Consider the following 20,808-nt stretch of genomic DNA (forward strand, 5'->3'; position numbering starts at 1 on the left):
TGCTTTATCCATTTGCCTCTGCTTGAATTGATTTCATTAGATTAGATTTGTGGTTGAAGCGTTCTGGGATTTTTGTTTGATATGTGTATGGGCTGTACTATGACAGAGGTTGTTTCATCTCATGGGGTCATCTGCAGAGAGCCGTAGGTAGTTTTGGAGAATTGGTGTCTCCTAAAGGCTCTGGGTTCCTGGTGGAGATGGGGAAGAATCATATAGGGGTAGGAGAGAATAGCAGGAGCAGGGGGAGGGGAGATTCAGAAAGAGGAAACATTAAATTTCCTGACCTTGCATTTGCCTATGGGTAGATGTTCCCCTCTGGGGAAATGACTCTATGATGGAGACCAGAACGTACCCACAGTGTTTGCAGTTTGGACCCTTGGCAGATCTTGGCTGGCCCCTCCATGTCTGCTCACCTTTACTCCATGTAGCTCTCATTCTCCACCTGGCACCATGCACTGGACCAGGCAGGTATGTCTCTTAGGGATGGTGGAAGTTCAAGAGAACTACCCCTGGTGGGCAAGCATTATTTCAAGGCATCTGCACTCCACACCTGCTGACATCCTTGCGGTCAAAGGGAGTCACAAAACCGAGCCCAGAGTAAAGGGAAGAAAGTGCTCACAGTAGGATGGCCCTGGGAAGTTGCTGGTCAAGAATGGATAAATAATCCTGCTGCTGGGAGGTGGCACAGAGCTGGTTCCTAGCCTGGTCTACCATGCCACCCTTGCCCATGCAACCGAGCTGTCCTGCTGGGATACCGTTTGTCGTTCAGTCTTTGGCCCCAGGAAGAAAGCAGTGACATGTCACAGGTAGTCATGAACATTAAATGAGATGCATGTCAGACGCTTTCTCAACAGAGCGAGGTTATCTTTAAGCCTTGGTTTCCTTATCTGTAAAAGAGAGATAATACCACCTCAAACACAACTCTCCCAAGTTCACATGGCTATTATAGGTGACTGAATCTGGATCTGTTTTACTCCGCTTCTCTAAGGGAAGCACAGAGGGACAGCATCCCTGTCTTCTCTATGTGCAACTTCCCAACCATCGAAGGCAGAAAAAGCAGTGAAGCGGGGTGTCATATAAAGCAAGACCACTTCTGCTCGTCTTTTCTCCCGCTTCAGCCTTCTTACTGCTCCTCCCACTTGCCGTTGGCCACCGTGTTGGGAGGAAGCCTAAGCCACATGGAGAGGCCACCTGTGAATAAAAGATCCTTCAGGTGGTTCCAGCTCCCCAGCTTCAAGTCTTCCTGCTGAGGCCCCAGATACAGTACAGTGAGAAAACCCATCCCCTCTGTGCCTTGTCTGAATCTCTGACTCATAGAAGCCCGGAAAGATGGTGAATGATTATTGCTGTTTCAAGCCACTAAATTCTGGAGTACTTTGTCCTGTAGTAATAGATACTGATAGAGAGCCAGTCCCTGAACCCTGTGAAAATGTCTGAGCATCGTGGCAGACATGTGAGAGTACAGGTGTAAGACATTTTTGTTTCTTGGTTCATCATTCATGGGGCCTTTGCCCTGAACAAGGGACCCCTTGAGGGAGAGCCCAGTTCCGCATTGTCTCTGCCTATCAGCTCCAGGCAGCCCTTTTCTGATGGCCATGACTCATTGTCTGAAGCAGCATTATTAGTTTTCTATTGCTTCACAGACTTAGTCCTGTAGGTCGGAAACCTGCCTTGGGTCTCAAAAGACTATAAAATCAAGATGGTGGTGGCTGCACTCATTTCCATAGGATCCATGTAGGATCGTTTCCTTGCCTTTCCAGCCTCTCCGGGCTGCCTGCACTCCCTGGCTTGTGTCCCCTTCCTCTATCTGTTTTGCAGCCAGCAATGTTGAGCTGAGTTTTTCTCCCATTACATCTCTCTGACCCCCTTTCTTTGCTGCTTTCTCTTGCATTTTGGAGAACGCAAGAGAACACTTGTGATTCTATTAATCCCACTTGGATAATCCAGGAGAATTTCTCCATTTCAAGGTCATTTTATGCACTTATTCTAAGTATAGCGTTCAGTGACCTTAAGTAAAACCACGCCATCCAATCTGCAGAACTTTTCTGTCTTGTGAAATAGGAATAACATATCCATTAAACAACAATTCCCACTCCCCCTCCCCCAGCCCCTGGCGACCACCCTTCTACTTTCTGCCTGTATGAATTTGACTCCTCTAAGTGGGATCATGTAGTATTTGCCTTTCCATGTCTAGCTTATTTCATGGAGCGTGATGTCCTCCATGTCCACCCATGTGGCCCCATGTGGCCGAATTTGTTTCCTTTTTAAGGCTAAGTAACATTCCATTTTATATGCACACATACATATAATGGCTGTTTATATCACATTTCTTTATCCATTCATCCCCCAGCAGACACTTGGGTTGCTTCCATCCTTTGACTGTTGTGAATAATGACACCATGAACATGGGTGTGCAAACATCCCCTGGAGACCTTGCCTCCGTTGTCTTTGGGTGTATTTATCCAGAAGTGGGATTGCTGGACAAGCCAAGTCCTTGTAACAACATGTCAAAGCAAAACTCAAGTCTGCTTCCAGGGGGTCGCAGCTCCTAAGATTTGTGCCAGGGAAAAGTAATTGGCAGGCGGCAGTCGGAGTGTCACGGAATCAAGCTGTGCAAAGGGACCTCAGAGTCCCTTTGCTGCACGGATAAGAAAGGCCCCATGCGTGAAGTCACTTCCCCAATGTTCACTGCTTGTTAGAAGCGAACCAGGAGCAGCATGGAGCCTGTGGAAGCCACCAGGTCCCAGCCCCATACAGGGGTGGGAATAAACAGGGCTACAGACACAGCAGGTTTGTGGCATCGGGTAGCCCAGAGCAGAGGGGGGTCCTGGCCCCAGGGCAGAAATCCACTGCCCCTTCCCTGATGGCCATACAGCCACCCAACAACTGTTGCCCTGGAGGGTTTCCACGGGCCCAGCTGCTGTCACCTCTTTGCTTTTCCCAAATGAAGGTAAATGGCAAAGATGTTTTATTCTCCTAGCAACCCCCTCAAGCCATCTTCCACGTGCCACGAAAACACTGGTCTGTGTTCATGTCAGCACCTGGGGGTGTGAAAATGCATCTACCATTTGCACACTGACTTCAGATTTGCAGCATCTTTTAAAGTGGGGGTTTATGGAGACACGTGCTCACACAATTGTGCAAATCGTCTCTATGTGTCGAGTGCAGAATGCATGATAATTCTGAGTGTATGAATTTTTCTCTCATAAAAAGGGAGATTAATTTGCTTATACACATTCTGTGCACAGATTAAATAGCTGGTTTTATACACATGGCTTTGGCTGATGAACAAATGAGACATTGAGAAATCAGATGCAAATGAGTAGTTTACAGACACTTTTGAAATTATATAATCGTCTCCCAGATCATGTGAAAACCAAGTAATGATTTAGAATGGATCTACTGAGGCAGCTAAAAGGACGGTTTCTGTGATGTTTACCAACTGTATCTCTCTCATCACACTTGTCATGTATTTCTGAAAGCATCTTCATGCTCTTCATTTGAAGATTCCCTGCTACCATATCAGGGGGTTTTGTTAAACTTTAGGATTTCATATATTGGGTAATCCGTTCCTCCCGGCGTACCCTCTGAATGTATGCAAAACATCAACCAAAAAGGATTGCTTTTCTGTTCTTCAATTTTCACTGGGTTTCCAAATATAGGTTCAGTTTAAATATTTATCAAATTGCCAGAGTACTTGGCACCTTTGGATGTTATCTCATTTAACCTTCTCAGGCCTTGCAGGCTGGGTCAGGGGGTGGTGACGTGCCCACAGCGACGCAGAAGCGACACACTCAGAATTAAAGACTGATTTTCTATTTTCTGAGTGTGAGCACATCATGTGCCTTCCTTTCTAACCACAGCATCTCTCCTGATTTTAAAAACACAGCAGAATTTTCATCAGCGTGATCACAGAGACATTTTGTGCTGTGTGGAAGACGTGCCCACTACAAAACCTGTCTGGAGCGATGGGTACGGTTACTGCGCAGCTTCCAAGAGCATTTTCTTGCCCCACCCTTGCTCTCTCATCTCACCAGGCACGGCTTGGGACTGTGAGCTGCTGCCTGGCTAAGCTCTGCGACCCACCCAGCTCAGCACACCAGTTGTAAGAATCCCTTCCCAAAAAAAAAAAAAAAAAGAATCCCTTCCCACTATTGCGCCCGCTGTCACGCCCCCGCCAGAACGTGAGATGAGGCACTGGCATGTGCCTGGCTTGGATCCAGGGCACACCTGGTGTGCAGCACGCCAGGCAACTTTCCATATATCTCCCAAGATGGTAAGACTGCCTTTGGAAAAGAGCAGCAACCACTTGTTTAGACTCCCCTCCTCCTTTTCCTAGACCCAACAGTTGTCAAACTATGTTCCTTGGAACCCCCAAGCAAGTCCACTGGTGGGGTGGGGGATGGTCTGAGTGCACTGAATTATCCCAGCTCCCCTTGTGCCCAATCCAGGTTCCTTGTACATAGAAATTCCCCTTTATCTTAATATGTGAGGTTCCCCCACTAGATTCACTTTAGGGGAAAACTTAAGAAGCAAGAAGCACCAGCACAGGGCATCAAAATGCTTCCTAAGTAGTTAAATATTTTCTAGACCTGTGACACTTCTTCATTATCATCTGTGGGCGTTATCCACTTGGAGCATTTTTTGCTCTGCTCCTCGTGGAAGGAGAGAGTAAAGAGATGGCGTGGGCAGAGGGGGAATTGGTGAAGAACCCTTCCCTTTGCTTTTCCTTTTGACACCACCCTCAGATTCTACTTTCCTTCCCCATTCCCTCCACTGACACCAGAGGGGGTGCTGACGGAGCACTAAGTTGTGGTTCTGCAAACTGCAGCCTGAGGACAAGATCCCAACTACAGCCTGTTTCCATACGGCCTATAAGGTAAGAATCGTTTTTACATTGTAATGGTTTTTAAGAAGTCAAAGAAGCCTATTTCATCACATGCACAAGGTATATAAATCTAAATTTCAGTGTCTGGATAAAGTTTTATGAGAACGCATCCGCATCGAGTCATTTGCATGCTATCTATGGCTGCATTCACACTGCAGGGTTACGTAGCTACAACAGAGACCATAAGGCCCACCAAGCCTAAACTACTTCCTGTTGGGCCCTCTGCATAAAGGGTTGGTTGACCCCTACATCAGTGTTGGAAGGTTCTACCTGCTTTTAGAGGGGTCTCCAGAAGATGTCACCTTAACAGCAAACCTCTAATGGTAACAGCACAGGAAATCACAGGACCAGTCTGGAATGGAAGTCAGAGGGTCAATAATCTGCACTCCCTTGGAGTTTTAGCTTCCCTGTGGGGGAACCTATGGATATATAAGGAAGGGATAGCAAGGTAAGTGCAGAACTTTCATCCTGATGCCATGGGGCTGAGCACACAGGAATTGTATGAATATGCTAACAGTATAGACCAAATTTTGGCAGCTTATTTCTAAATTTCACTAGTTATGTCATATCAACGAGGCCTTTGAAGTAGTTGTATAACCAAGAACATCATGCAAAGCTGGACAGAGCTTGATGGGTGGACTTGGCATCCATCCATCCAATATTTAATGTATGTAGATGCAAAGCTGGGCTTTCCAGGGGAGTAAAGAAAGAGGTGCCATGGGGATATCATGAGCCAGCCCTAGTCTCCATTCTCCATGGCTATTCAGTTCTGCCCCAAACCTGCATCACTTATCCAGCAAAAAATTCAGCTCTGGAAGGCCCTGGAAATCACCCTCTGTAGAAAGCAGCGTGGCAACTATCTTTGGGTTTCTCACTGCAGTCCAGTCGGACTCCTTCAGGAGCAGACCTGGAGATGAGGATTTGAGTGCAAGGAGGTGATCTGAGAGGTGATCTCAGGAAGCCCCACAAAGGGTGCTGGCAAGTGAGATGGGGAATGGGAGAAAGCCAGTGTAGGGTGTGCCCCTAAGAAGGATGCTGCTATAGGCATCAGGGGGTCAGGTCCCCAGGGTGCTCTAGGAAACTGTGCTGGGGTCACCTAAAAGGATGAGGAAGCTGGGATATCTGCTTATCAATCCACTGAATGGTGGATTGGCTATTTTCTGAAGCCTCAGTTCCCTGACATTTCTTTCTTTCTTTCTTTCTTTCTTTCTTTCTTTCTTTCTTTCTTTCTTTCTTTTTTTTTTTAAGATTTTACTATTTATTCATGAGAGACAAAGAGAGAGATAGAGACAGAGACATAGGCAGAGCGTGATGCAGGTTCTTCACAGGGAGCCTAAAGCAGGATTTGATCCCAACATCCCCTGGATCATGACCTGAGCCAAAGGCAGACCCCCAACCACTGAGCCACCCAGGCATCCCAGTTACCTGGCATTTCAAATTTAGCACACTCCTGTGATCACAGAAATCCTTTGGGTTCCCACAGGGAAACTCCATCTATGTGTTTAGGCCATGAGCCTAGGGCGTTGGGAAAGGCACCAGCCATGTTCTCTACACCCTTCTCCACGTACTGGGCAAGAATCCTGGGAAGAGCACATTCTCCACCTCGGTTCATTTGCAGGGGTGTTTTGGGTCCCTTTCAGTCTGCTGCTCTAGGAGGCCACCCAGCTGTCCCACCTCCATCCATCTCTGGGGCTCCAGGAAGAGGAAGACAGCCTCACAGTCGGGGAGGAGGTGCTGGGGCACAGTAAGCAATAGTGTTCCTGCCTCAGCCGGGGGTCAGAGGTCTGGGGTGCCCCAAGCAGTGCCACCAACTTCCTGTCACCAGAGTAAATTACATCCTCACCCGGGCTTCTGTTTCCCAACTTGAAAAATGCAGGATGGACCAGAGGACCTGTAGCCCAGCACTTCTCAGATGTTCATATGCTTACTGATCACCTGGAGCCTCACTAAAATCCCAGGTTTGGATTCAGTAGGGAAGGCCTGAGATTCTTTGCTTCCAACAAATTCCAGGGGGAAGCCATTGGTCTTGTCTGCCCATCTCACGTTGAATAGTCAGGCTGTGGCACACCTGTTCACCAAAAATCTCTGGGTAACCAGGACGGTGTAGGGTGTAGGGATGGGGTCTTGCTGTTAGTGGGAACATTTTTGTTGTTGCTGTTCTAGTCCCTGCCATTAAATTTCTCTCTAAAATGTTTTAGACCACAGCTCTGTTTCTGGAAAGTCATGGTATTTTTTAAAAACCAGAACAGCTTCTAGAAGTTTCTCAGAAATGATTGCAATCGCTGTGTCTTTCCCTCAAAGATTCTGGGACTCCACAGGTCCTACTTGTGTCTCTACTTGTGTCATTTATCCCACACCACCTGCCTGGGTTTACTAAAAGCACAAAGTCACTCCAGGTTTATAGGGTAAAATGTCCTAATTGGGGTGAGGTGGGTTCTCGCCAATTCTCCCCACCCCCCACTCCCTCTCCACCACCCCCTCCAGAACGGAAGTAGAACTTTGCGGTCCTTGACTTCTGGCAGCAATTCTGGCCCTGGGAAGGTCACCTGCCTCCACCTCACCAGCAGACTGGATCACGGCCTGGCTCGCTTTCGGCCAAACTGCTCTTCCTGGAAGTGGTGATGGGCTCCACCAGTCTTGTGCCCATGATTTCAGCATGCCAGACCTGTGCACAGCACTTCCAGATGGCTCTTATTTATGGATGGGAAAACAGTGCCTTAAAGCTAGCCTCAAGTCACCCAAAGGTCAATGGCAGAGGCAGCAGTAGGACAAAATGTCTGGTCCAGTGCCCTCTTCACAGAACCATAAAACTAACCACAAACAGAACCTTGCACATGCCAGTCTGCTAGGTTCAAATTCTGGCTCTCCCTGTGTTCACTGTGGGGCTCGTGTGAACATCCTGTCATCTTCAAGCCTTGGCTCCCTCATCTGTAGAATGGAGTTACTAAAATATCTACCACATATGGTATTAGGATGATGTTTCTGGGAATCGGCTTTACCCACAATCTTCTTAGTAACATCAGTTACTAATTTAATGCACACATGTGAAATTACAACAGTTTCTCATATCCTCAAACTCTGAGTGTGTCTGACTGAGCTTAGAGTAAATATGCCTTCTGCAATTGTATTCTTTTTCGGGTTATGCACATTCATAGGCTAGGTTGGGGGTAGCATAAACACGGGGCCGGCCAGCCAGTCAACAAATGTTTATTGAGCACCCATTCTTTCCAAGGCAGTGGGCCACAGACTTGGGACACTGTGATAAACAAAATAGTCACTTCCTTCCTAGAGCTGTCCGGGGGTCGAAGGTAAGTAAATACTGTCTCATGGGTACTTAAATCATTTCAGGCATCTGCTCCTGTGGACTTGAGATAAGTCACACTTTACATCAGCTTCAGGGTCTTTGGACCGAAGGTTGGGCCAGATTTCCATTTTCCTTTTTCCCCGGCTTCAGGTTCTTATCACCCTGTAGCACCTGAACTTGCCTTCGACCTTGACCTTAATGGCCAAGATGAGCTGAAGTCCTAAAGATGGGTTTGAGGAGCAGAATATGGTTGGATTTTGGCAAATGATAGCATTGTTTGTTTTAAAGAGAGAGTACATGTTTGCACAAGAATAGAATTGAAAAACCTTGGATGATAAAAGGTGTTTTTTTGAGGTTCTATGGGAAGAGATGGGGGAGATGGGGAGAGGCCCACTGATAGGTAATCTGGTCAAAACCTAGAGAGAGAAACAACATGACTAATGGGGCAGTCTCATTAAATTTTATTTTATGACGTGATTTAAAAAAAAAAGATATGGCATTCTTTTCTTTCCATGGAAAATCAGTAAAATCTACATTACTTGCACATGTGTTGGACCTAGATATGAAGTTTTTATTTTGGATGGAAGGAACGATGAGTCTGGGTGGGGAAGCGAGCAACAACACTCAACAGTTCTCCCATAGGTACAGGGTGTGGTAGGGTAAGCGCATGGTTGTGCCATGCTTGCTCTGCAGCCTTAGCCACCAGTTCTGGTCTTGGGGGCACCACATGTCCTTTCAAGAAAAATCCCTGTGGTCAAAGTGTTGATCCACCTAGGTCCTGTCCAGTGCTGACTGCCCAGGACGTATCAAAGGCCCAACAGAGGACAAGATGACACATTTGCAGGCATGCTTTCTCCATCTTACCTTGAAAGGAAGGGGCCCTCTTGTGTGGGATGATGGGAGGGGATGGGGACTGAACTGTGGGGAAGGCGATGCAAAGTAGACTCATCTTTGTGACACTTACTCCTTTGACCTCAGCCTGAGCTCATGTACCACCTGTTGCCAAGGGGCTGGTGACATCAGGAGGCCAAAAATGTTTTTAGAGATTCTCTAAAGCAAATTAACCTGTCTTCATGAAGCTATACCAAGATGCCAGGGAAGCTGGAAAGGTTCCTGGTGGTGGTATCAGGTTAAAGTAAGGTCCCAAAAGATCAGTGGTGGCAGAACCTGAAATCAGATGACTGCAGGCATGTTTGGGTCTAGAATGTAATAGCCTCGTTCCCAATTTGTATCAGCTGAGCTCATATTCAGTGATTATCATCTATTGTAAACAAGCTGGGTGGAATGGCCATCCAGGTCTCAATAGGAAAACTGGAAAGCCTTCCCCACTCCCCGGTTTTGTTGACTTTATCCCAGATTCCTTTAAGGTCAGAGCTCACATTCCCACCCCACATACCACACTCTGGCTTTTCTCCAGAGAAGTGACTGGTGTGATCTTGTCTCTATGGATGAGCTGGGCTTAGACGGTCCAGGAGCTTCCCTAGTGGCAAGCCTGCTGCTACAGATGGAACTGTGTTCCCCCTAAATTCATTTGTTGAAGCCCTATCTGCCAGTGTGACTGTATTTGGAAACAGGGGTTTTAGGAGGTAATTAAGGTTAAACAAGATCATAAGGCTGGGGTCCTAATGCAATAGGATTGGTGGCCTTATAAGAGAGCTCTCTTCCTCTCTCTCTCCTCCATGTGAGGACACAGAGAGAAGGGGGACATCTATGAGACAGAAAGACAGCTCTCACCGGAACCAACCCACGCTGCCACCCTGATCTCAGACTTCCAGCCTCCAGAACTGTCAGAAAAGAATTTGTTTTTGTAAGCCACCCATCTATAGTATTTTGTTATAGCAGCCCAGCTGACTAGGATAGCTAAGGCCTCCCTGGCTTTGTGGTTGCATCTTTGATCATTGAAAACCATTATAACCCACCTGAGAAGCAATGTGGAGATACATTGTAAAAATGTGTAGGTCTTTTGTCTTGTGATTTTGGTCCTGAGTATTTTCAGGAAGTAATCTGTTAAGGAGGAAAACACTGTATACATTGGAGATGCTCACTGGAGTAACACCTTTCAGGTTACCAAATCGGAAGTGTCCAGCGATGAGCAACCACCCAAAACAGGAACAGGGTGTCGTCTTGGTGAAATAATGGACTTGTAGTCCATTGCAACTATAAGTAGGAGTGCCACGCAGAGATGTGCAAAATACAGTTAATATTACATGGTTTAAAATGGCAAAATGTCATTTTGGGGGGGGGTATGTTTTAATTAGAAATGTGGAAAAAACATGCATCCAAGTGAAGAAAGAGAGGAAGAGAATATGTCAAAATAAAATGAGTTAACACAGGGTGGTGGGATGTTAGAGAATGTGAAAAATTTAAACATTTTCCCGTGTCCTGGAAGCTCCATTGTTTCCGCAGAGAACAAAACAAGGCTGCTGCTTGTCAGCTGACATCCCCAGCAGTGCCTCTCGCCAGCCTGTCTCCTCCAGGCTGTTTCTAGACCCACAAGAGGTCTTCTGAGCCTCAGTCCCAGGGGCTCTGTGTGATGATAGAGAACATCCAGTTGTCCCAGAATTGCGTCTCTGCAGCCGCATAAACTGTCACAGCCGTCCCCAACAGCCTGCTCTGCGCCTTTCCATTAACCTGGCACCTGAGTTCCCCTCTGGCTAATAGAAAAACCTCTGTGAAGCCCGGAGCCAGGAGCAAGGTCAATTTTCCACGGCGTTACACGGGCCGGCTGTTTCTCTTACTGGGTTGTCACATGATTTACTCTTGAAGACAAAATTCCCTGGAACCAGATCCTTCTCTGAGTCAGAGCTGGAGCCTCTCGCCGCGTATCCGGTAGCTGGAGTTAGGTGATACCTGGCCTGGCGTTTTGACACTGAGACATCAGGAACGGGGTGCTTTTGCTCCACGGTGGCAACAGCAGCAGCTCCCGTGTGCAGCGCGTGCTGGGCCACTTTGGTCTCAGAGTCTCCAAACTCATCTCGGTCCCTTTGTCTACCTAACTTGGGGGGGATATCATCTTTTGGGAATTAAATTTAGGTAAGAAGTGATGGCTCTTTTCCGTTTATGCAGTGACTTTATCATTTTTTAAAACCAGATCCTTTCTAAAACAAACAAACAAACAAACAAAAAAACCAAACTGGATCCTTTCTAGTATAAACAAATGAATGCATAAGGTAAAAAGCTCCAAAGCACAAAAAGATCTAAAGAGAAAAACAAACAAACAAACAAAAAAAAATGCCCAGCCCCCAGCCCAGTTCTATTCTTCGGGAGCAATCATTAGCAGCGTTTTATGTCCCCTTAGACCCGTGCATATTTACACGTATGCAGAAGCTATATGTATATTTTGTATATCTGAAAACAACAATTGCCTTATATTTTCCTGTTAATTATGTAACTCAGGGATCTTAACTTATCAGCACATAGTTTTTTTTTTTTTTTAACACCTATGTTTTTAATGGGTGCATGATACCTCGCTATATGACCGTAGCATGATTTATTGAAATCGACCATTTAATAGACATTCAAATTTTTGTTTTGCTGCAACAAATAATGCTGCAAGTGACCATATGCAAGTACATAACTTTGCACACACTTCCAAAGTTATTTGCAGGGGAAATTCTTAATGATGGAAATACCGGGCCGAAGGTAATGTGCATTTGGAATTTAGGTTTCTGCTGACAAATTGCCTCCCAAGTGGTTGCTCTAGGTTCCTCTTCTACCAACCATGTATGAACCCACCAGATTCTCCACATCCTAACTCACAATGCATGCAAACCTTGTAAAAATATTTTTTATTTTCACTGAGATAAAATTGACACACATCATTGTGTAAGCATAACGAAAATACATCTATTGTGAAATGATGGCCATGGTCATTTTAGTTGCCATGCATCATCTCATATAGATACAATAAATAGAAAGAAAACAAAAAGAGAGAAAGAAAAACAGTTCTCCTTGCGTTGAGAGCTCTTAAGAGCTACTCTCTCTGCAGCTTTCCTGTCTACCCTACAGCAGCGTTGGCTGTCGTCATCGTGGTGTGCATTACATCTCTAGATATCTTGTATCTGGAAGTTTACCCCTTTTGACAAAGGTTTACCCCTTCCTTCAGTAACTCCCTTCCTCCCTCCCTCCTCGACCCTGGTAACCACAAATATGACCTCTTTTTCCACGAATTTGGGTGTTGTTGTTTCAGATTCCAGATTGGAGTGAGGTCACACAAGAGTTGTCTTTCTCTGCCTGATTTATCTCACTTAGCCTACCGCCCTCAAGGTCCATCCGTGTTGTCACAAATGGCTGGATTTCCTTGTTTTTCGTGGCTGAATAACATCACAGCTTCTTTATCCACTCATCTGTCAGTGGACACTTACGTTGTTTTGCCATCTTGGCTGTTGTAAATAATGCTGCAGGTATCTTTCCAAGTCAATGTGTCCGTGTCCTTTGGGTATAGTCTCAGAAGTGCAATTGCTAGATCGTAGGGTAGCTCTGTTTTTAATTTTTTGAGGACCCTCCATACTGTTTTCCAGAGTGGCTGCACCAGCGTGCATTCCCATCAACAGTGCACAAAGGTTCCTTTTGCTCCACATCCTCGCTGGCATCTGTTATTTCTTGTGTTTTTATCTTAGCCATTCCGACAGGTGGGAGGTGTTATCTCCTTATGATTTCGCAAACTTTTACATTTAAATCACTGAGTTTGAAACTGGCCTCTTCCGTTATCCAAAGACAGATGGTATCATCGTTATTTAATTTTAATTTGCATTTCCTTAACCATGAGTGATGTTAAGCGTCTTTTCCTATATATCTTTGGTTCTGTGAAATGCCTGGTCCGTGGAACGTTTTTCTGTTGGTATTTTTCTTATGATTTTATTAAGAAAATTAGCTCTTTGTCTGCTTATGGGTTATAAACAAAGCTTCTGGTCTTTTGCTATGTAAAACTTAAGTTATTTTTCATACAGAGAAAATGTTAAATTTTTACTTGCTGAGTTGAACCGTTTTTATCTGGTGTCTACATTTTTGAACCATTTTGAGATCCTTCTTCATATCAACATTTTAAAATTTATGTTTATTTTTCTTCTAGTGCTTCAGTAACGTAAGTTGTAACATTCAAACATTTGAACCATCTAGACAGCCTTGTTTGACAGAACTTTCTGTGATGACAGATATGTCCTGTGCTGTCCAGTCTGGTGGTCACTAGCCACATGTGGTTCTTCCCCACGTGAAATGTAGCTAACGTGATTGAGTAAATGAATACTTACTTTAAATTTATTTATTTATTTATTTATTTATTTATTTATTTATTTATTTATTTATTTATTTATTTATTTATTTAAGAGAGAGTGTGTGCACAGGCAGGGGAAGACGCAGAGGGAGAAGGAGATTCCCCCCTTGGGCCAAGCCCAACACAGGGCTCAATCCCAGGTTCCTGAGATCATGGCCTGTGCCAAAATCAAGAGTCAGTTAACTGACTGAGCCACCCAGGTGCCCCTCCTTTTAATTAATTTAGATTTAAACAGCCACACATGGCTAGTGGCTACCATATTACAAACTATACATCTAGAATTCACTTTGGTGTTAAGACTGTGGTAAGGAGGGGTACCTGGCGAGCTCAGTCAGTTAAGCACCTGCCTTTGGCTTCAGGTCATGATCCTGGAATCCTGGGATTAAGCCCTGTGTTGGGCTTCCTGCTCAGTGGGGAATCTGCTTCTTCTCTCCCACTGTCCCTCCTGCCCCTAATCTCTCTCTTAAATAAATAAAGGAAATCTTAAAAAAAAAAAAAAAGATTGCGGTCAGGATCACTTCCCCTCTCCCACTAAATGCCCTACCAGTTGTCCCAATATCATCTACTGAATCTTTTTCCCGTGATTTGAAATGTCACCATTATCATATGCTGGGTTCCTGTGTGCATTGGAGTCTATTTTTGGACACTCCACCTGACTCCATTGATTATACTGAACCTCTATATCTGAAAAGAACTTTCAGAGAGCTTCTCTCATTACAGTATCTCAGAGCAGTAGGATCACTGAACAGAAGCATCTATTTGCCAGCCTGAGCACAGCAGATGGTAATTCATTCCTTGGCATTTCCTACGCTTTTATATCCCATTTCCATCTATTTTCACCTTAATATTTAACATCTAATATCTACATTAACAGTAATGGAAGGCTTTCTGCTCAGTAGGGAGTCTGCTTCTCCCTCTTCCTCTGCGATCTTGCTCTTGCTCTCAAATAAGTAAATAAAATCTTAAAAAAGAAAAAAAACCTGATGAATTTGTATGACTGTATGGTACCCTCTCTTCTAGCCCTGCCATTATGGGTGCTGACCCCATCAGGGCCCTTCCGTGGGGAAGGGTCTCCCAAACCCAGCCATCTAAGCTTCAGCCCAGGGCAGCAGGATGGCCAGGATGGCCAGCTCAGTCCCCATCCAGGCAGGGGACAGCCAGGTAGCAACACTGTAAGGAATGTTTTCTTGGAGCTTTCTGAGGTTGGAGGTGGGAGTCATGAGAAACAGTTAGCTCCTTCCATCCCCACAGCACGACTCTTCCCTATTCCTACCATTATCTCCAATACCCTCTAGTCTTTGCCTGGAGAGCCTGCTCACGGTATTAGGTTTGAGGAGCAGAACCTAGGAGGTCAACTCAAGATAAGTCCCATGGGCATGTGTCTTGAAGGTCTACTTTAGAACCTGAGGTTACAATTGCCCTCAGGAAGGGGTCCTCCCTGAAATCCTAAGACAACAGAGAAAAAACCAATAAAATATGCCTGCCCATGAACACCTCCTTGCACGTCTTTCGGATCGTCCCTGATTTCCTTTCCCTTATCCCTCTCTTCCTTGTGGCATGTCCTAGCTCTCTTCAGAACAGAGAGTACAAGGACAACCATCAGGGAGCAAAAAGAGACATTAAAAAAGTTGGCAGGTTACTATACCCTGTTGTGCAGTTCTTTCAGGTTTCGGTGCTGCAGGCAGCGGGGTTGGGAGTGCTGCTCCCTCTCTGGCAGAAGCTGACTTCACACTGTGCACCCCAGCTCCCGTGGCAGGAGCTACCCGGCTGGCAGGTGGGGGGCATTGGGCACCAACCATGGAGCACAGGTGAGCAGCGCCACTATAGGGTCTACCCGTGGGAACAGGCAGCAATGATGCTGCGTTCAGGTGAGAGGTATCTATCTAATTAATAAGAATTTAGAGAAGACCAGTCTGTGCTCCACGCTGCACAATTCCACAGATCTGTGGCCACGTAGGGACCACACAGCCATCATGGGCCTAGCTGTCCTTTATTGAAAACCCACAGAGCCCAGTTGAGAGGCGGTAAAAGGGCTTCAGGAAGGAGGTATCTGGTTCCACGTTCCTTTCCCTCAATTGCTTGTGAACGGAGAAAATTTCTTCACAAAAGAAAAACAATATTGAGTTTTGAAAATCAGGTTACAAGGCTTCTAGGCTTGTATTTAAGTACCAGGAACCCAAATCTGTCCCCGGAGCCAGACTGCTCCCTTTGTCAGTGCTGGACCACCTGAGCATGGCTCCATTTCTACTCCGCTCTCTATAGGTGTGTGTTTCAGCATCTTCTCTCTCGGGTGGAACAATTGTTTTGTTTGCCCCACGTCCCCTGAGGAGTATTGATAACGAGCTCCCAAATGAGTAGCAGCAGGTGGGAGGAAGAGCATTAGGAGATGCGGGTTCTGATCCTGGTCCTGGGTGCATTTCTGAGCCCTTTTGCGTTGGTTTCCTGGGGCTGCTGAGACAAAGCACCACAAATTGGGTGTTGTAAGACTATAGAAATTCTTTCTCTCACAGTATAGAGGCCAGAAGTCCTGAATCAAAGGTGTCAGTGGGGTTGTCTCCTTCTGGAGGCTCAGAGGTCAAACCTTCCATGCCCCCCTCCAAGCTCTCCCAGTAATTCTTGGCATTCCTTGGTTTGTGAACGTATCACTCCCCTCCCTGCTTCTGTGGACGTGTGGCCTCCTCCCTGTATATGTCTCTTGTCTTCTTCTTGTAGCAACACCAGTCTTACTGAAAAAAGGATCTACCCTACTTCAGTATGATCTCAACCTAATTTAGGTCTTAATTATATCTGTGAAGACTCTATTTCCAAATAAAATCACATTCACAGGTACCAGAGGGTTAGGACTTCAACCTATGTTTTGTGGTGGTGGGAGGGGCACAAGTCAGCCCTCAACATGCTCTAACCCCGGCTCCCACTGTTTGAATATTTATTGGGAGCATCGTGAAGAAGATCTCTGGTGCCAGGCTTGGGCTCGTCCAGCTTTCCTGGTCATACCCAGCTAGCCTGTGCATAGCTATGTCCTCCCCAGCTCTCTTGAAGAGCATTCTGGGCTCCTGATAGCAGACCAATAGTTGTAATGAGTGTTCTTCATTTGGTCACAAAAACCTCAAACTGATGCATGAAAAACAAACGCAGAAGGCCGCAGTTCGTAATCGAACTAGTAAGATCTATTTTTACCTCTTATCCACAAATTGCAAATTCTTCTTAACCACTGGCCTTTGGTCTCATTGAATGACATTCAGTTCCTGGATGTATGTAGTTCCTTCTGAGATCTGAAATGAAGTTTCCCTGTGAAAGCACACACTTACCACATTTGTTCTGAATTCTAGTTACTTTAATTCTGGTCACCAACACCCATGCTGTTTCCTGTGCTAACAGACCAACGGCTTTGCTCTTATCTTCGTTCCCTGGCAGCATGACTCTGGGCTGTGTCCCCAGATAGGGTGTAATTTCCACCAGTGTTTATGGAACATTGCATTGATCCTGCCTCCTCCATCTGCCTCTCACTGTGTTCAGAATGGGAACCTCAAACTGGCCAATCCTGGCGGTCACCCAAGAGGCACACGCGGGCCACCAGCCTTCTCTGCAGGGTCACCTCTTCATTCCGTTTGCACAACTCAATCACAGTCTTCCCACCTTGCCAATCTCTTCCAATGGCTGGACGTTTCATTAGTAATTGCTGATGTTGAATTCTTCAGGCCTTGTCTGGAGGAGATGCTGCTAGCAGCCTGCCTGTAGTTGAGGTTCCACAGTCCATGCCCAGGAGCTGTTAGAGCAGAGGGCCCAGGGTGTCAGCATCCAGAACACAAGAAATTTAGCCTTCCTGTCTTCAGAAGCAGCCCTGCCCTTGAGGAAGCCTGCAGCAGCCAGTCTAGAGGCCGTCTGCCTCACTCTCTGGAGAGGGTCCCCTTCCAGGCTTCACAGGGCAGGGCGGGGGAAAGAGGCATCCCTCTCCTTGGTGTAGCTTTATACCACTCCCACTCACCTCACTACTGGATGTACCTGGTGTTCCAATTCCTAGACCTTCTGGGGCCTCTGCTTCTTGGTTCTTAGCTCTCACTACCTGTTTAAGCTGTCTCAACCCTGCTGGGTCATGGTCACTCTTTGGTCTGCTTCCCCAGTTCCAAATCCTACTGCTATTGCTTAGACTTGCATTTGTGCTATTTGTACACCTTTCAAGTATCGTTCCACTGTTGCATGACACTATTTTTAGACGTTTATTTATTTATTTATTTATTAGAGATTGAGAGAGAGAGCAAGAGAAAGGGTAGAGGGAGAGAGAGAGAATCTCAAGCAGACTCTGCACTGAGCGGGGAGCCCATGTGGAGCTGGATCCCATGACCATGAGGTCATGACCTGAGCCAAAATTAAGAGTTGGTTGCTTAACCAACTGGGCCAGCCACACGCCCCTGCATGACTCTGTTACGTTTAATTAATCAACTTCTATTTTGGATATTCAAATTGTTTCCATTTTGTTGTTACAAAGAAGCTGTATTGAACAGTCTTATATGTACATGTTTATACAGCTCTTTGACTCTTAGAATAAATTCTTGTAAGAGAAATTGCTGTATATGTTATATATGATACATATGTATCAAAAAGTATGTCAAAGTATCAAAAGTATGTATCAAAAAGTATGTCTACATATGCTCATCTGTATACTCATAAACTCATATGTGAGTGTATATATATATATTCATAAGTATTATAGGCAAATGTATTATATCCATATGTATTATATATGCATCCATGTGTAGTTTATATACTTATATATATTTTTATATATTATATTGTATATTATATATTATATTATATATATTATGTAATATAATATATACTTATATATAAGTTTATTATAAAATTTGAAATATATTATAATATAATATATTATATAATATATGATTATATATAAATATATATACTTATATAAGTTTATATACTTATATATTATATATTATATTTACATATTATATTATATAATATATATTATATAACATAATATATAATATACTTATATACTTATATACTTATTATATATAAGTTTATTATAAAATTTGGAATATATTATAATATAATATATATGATATATATTGCCAGAAAAGGTTTTGGTACCCAGGTTTGTTTTTCTTCCTTTTTTTTTTTAAGATCTTATATATTCATTGTGAGAGAGGGAGAGCATGAGAGTGGGATGAGGGGTAAAGGGAGAAGCAGACTCCCCTCTGAACGAGGAGCCCAATGTGGGGCGTGATCCTGGGACTCTGGGATCATGACTTGAGCTGAAAGCAGACACTTAACCGACCAAGCCACCCAGGCTCCCTGCAGGTTTGCTTTTCTGTCATTAACTTGAGGGTTTGGGGATCAGACTGCGTGGCCTCAAATCTCAGCTCTTCTGCTCCTGGTCTGTGTAATGTTACTCAGCCTGTCTGTGCTTCAGCCTATCTGTACTCATCTGTGAAATGGGATGATAGATTGCCTTCCTTCTGGACCAGTAGTGAAAACTCAGTACCGCAATATTGTAAATATTCCTGTAGGGTCCTGGCATAGAGCCCAGCACAGGGCCAGACCTCAGTAAGGGCCAGTGGCCTTTGCTTTCAGGGTCGGCAAATGGCACTCCCGTCCCTCTTCATTTCTGACTAATGGTGAACTGAGACAATCAGCAGGCAGAGGCCTTAATGTTACCTTTATTATTGACAAAGCCAGGTTCAAGAATGGCCTGCGAGCATCCTGCCTGCAGGTGAGACTTGGTATAGGCTGCAAAGGGAGAGAGTGAACCTGTGCCCCATGGACACACTTTATCCCGTCCCACCTTGTGCAGGTCTCGGAACAGAGAGAGAGGGAAAGACAGACTCTGAGGGGCACAAGATTTCTATAGGTTGTTTCATGCAGCCCAGGATCTTTATTACCCACAAAACTTACCTGCTGGGGCAATGGTCGTCCAAGCTCCACATCTCCGAGGAGGAGACCAATGGTATGTCAGGGCAGGGCTGCACCCCACTCCCCACAAAACCAGGCTCTGCTCTCGTATGGATTGTCTTAGGAACTTGGAGAGCAGTATACTCTGCTCCCAAACAGCTCTGAAATCAGTGGGAACGCTGCATTGAGTTAAACCAACTCAAGGTCACTTTTTTCTCTCAAGGCCACACACTCACTCCGTCTTCTGTTTCCCTTTCACATTCTATCCAGCCACGACGTTTGACATCACCTGCCAGAGCTTCTGCAACAGATCAAGTGACATCCTAAAGATTCTCCAAAAATTGAGGCAGTAATAAGATTCCTCATATGTGAATACTAACCCTGTCTTCATTAAGAAGTTTCTGGGAATAAAATAAAACTAGAAGATTAGGTCCTTTCGCCAGTAAAACCTCAGAGAAGTGGGAATCCAGAGGAATAAAATTTGGATATAATTTTTTTTTCTTTTTGCCCTTGTGAGTTAAAAGTCAAAGAAGTTAAAGACCAGAAATCAAGCTCCCATTTCTAATTCCTCTCTGGCACAACCAGACACATTCTTGATGGGACGTGCAGCAGACGGAGGGTTCTTCATGCAACTGGGCTCTTTTCCATTGGAAAGGGCAGGGGTTGCCAACTTGGCCACATGGGACAGTCAACTGGTGTCTTCCCTTCCTGGGGCTACTATAACAAAATGCCGCAAATCGAGGGGCTTGAAATAACAGAAATCTTTCTCTCACAGTTTTTGAGGCTAGAAGGTCAAAATCAAGATGTCACTAACTAGGGTTGATTCCTTCTGGAAGCTCTGAGGAAGCAACCTTCCAGAAGTCTCCTAGCTCCTGGTGGTGGTGGAAATCCCTGGTGTTCCTTGACTGATAGACTCTTCCTTCCATCCCATCTCTGCCTCTGTCTTCACATCGACTTCTCTGGGCTCTCTTGTGTCTAGTCTGTCTCTTATAAGGACACTATTTCCCCAAATAAGGTGACATTCTGAAGTCTGGATGCCCCACTACACCTGGAGAGTATGTACAACTCCCACACCTGTTCATTCAGAATCTCTGGGGTGAGACTCAGATATCAATACTTTCTCAGGGCTGCTCAGGTGATTCCATTGTGCAGGAGGTTGTCCGAGTCTCCTGAGTGTGGCTCTTTGAAATAATCCAAGAGCTGAGATGACAGGCATAAGAAAGCACCCATGTCACACCCGCTGCCCAGCCTTGCAGTGACCCAGGTACATTAACAAAAGGTGTGGATGGAAACAATCTTGGTTTCACTCCCTCCCCCCACAGGTGTCCATCAGGCTGTGTCAGTTGGCTGAAGTCCTTGACCTCTGAGTTAAATTCAGTTGGGAGAAATATGCCTTGAGACATTATTACATAAGTGCTGTGTTCATCTCAT

Source organism: Nyctereutes procyonoides, unplaced genomic scaffold (genome assembly GCF_905146905.1).
Source record: "Nyctereutes procyonoides isolate TBG_1078 unplaced genomic scaffold, NYPRO_anot_genome, whole genome shotgun sequence".
NCBI lineage: Eukaryota > Metazoa > Chordata > Mammalia > Carnivora > Canidae > Nyctereutes > Nyctereutes procyonoides.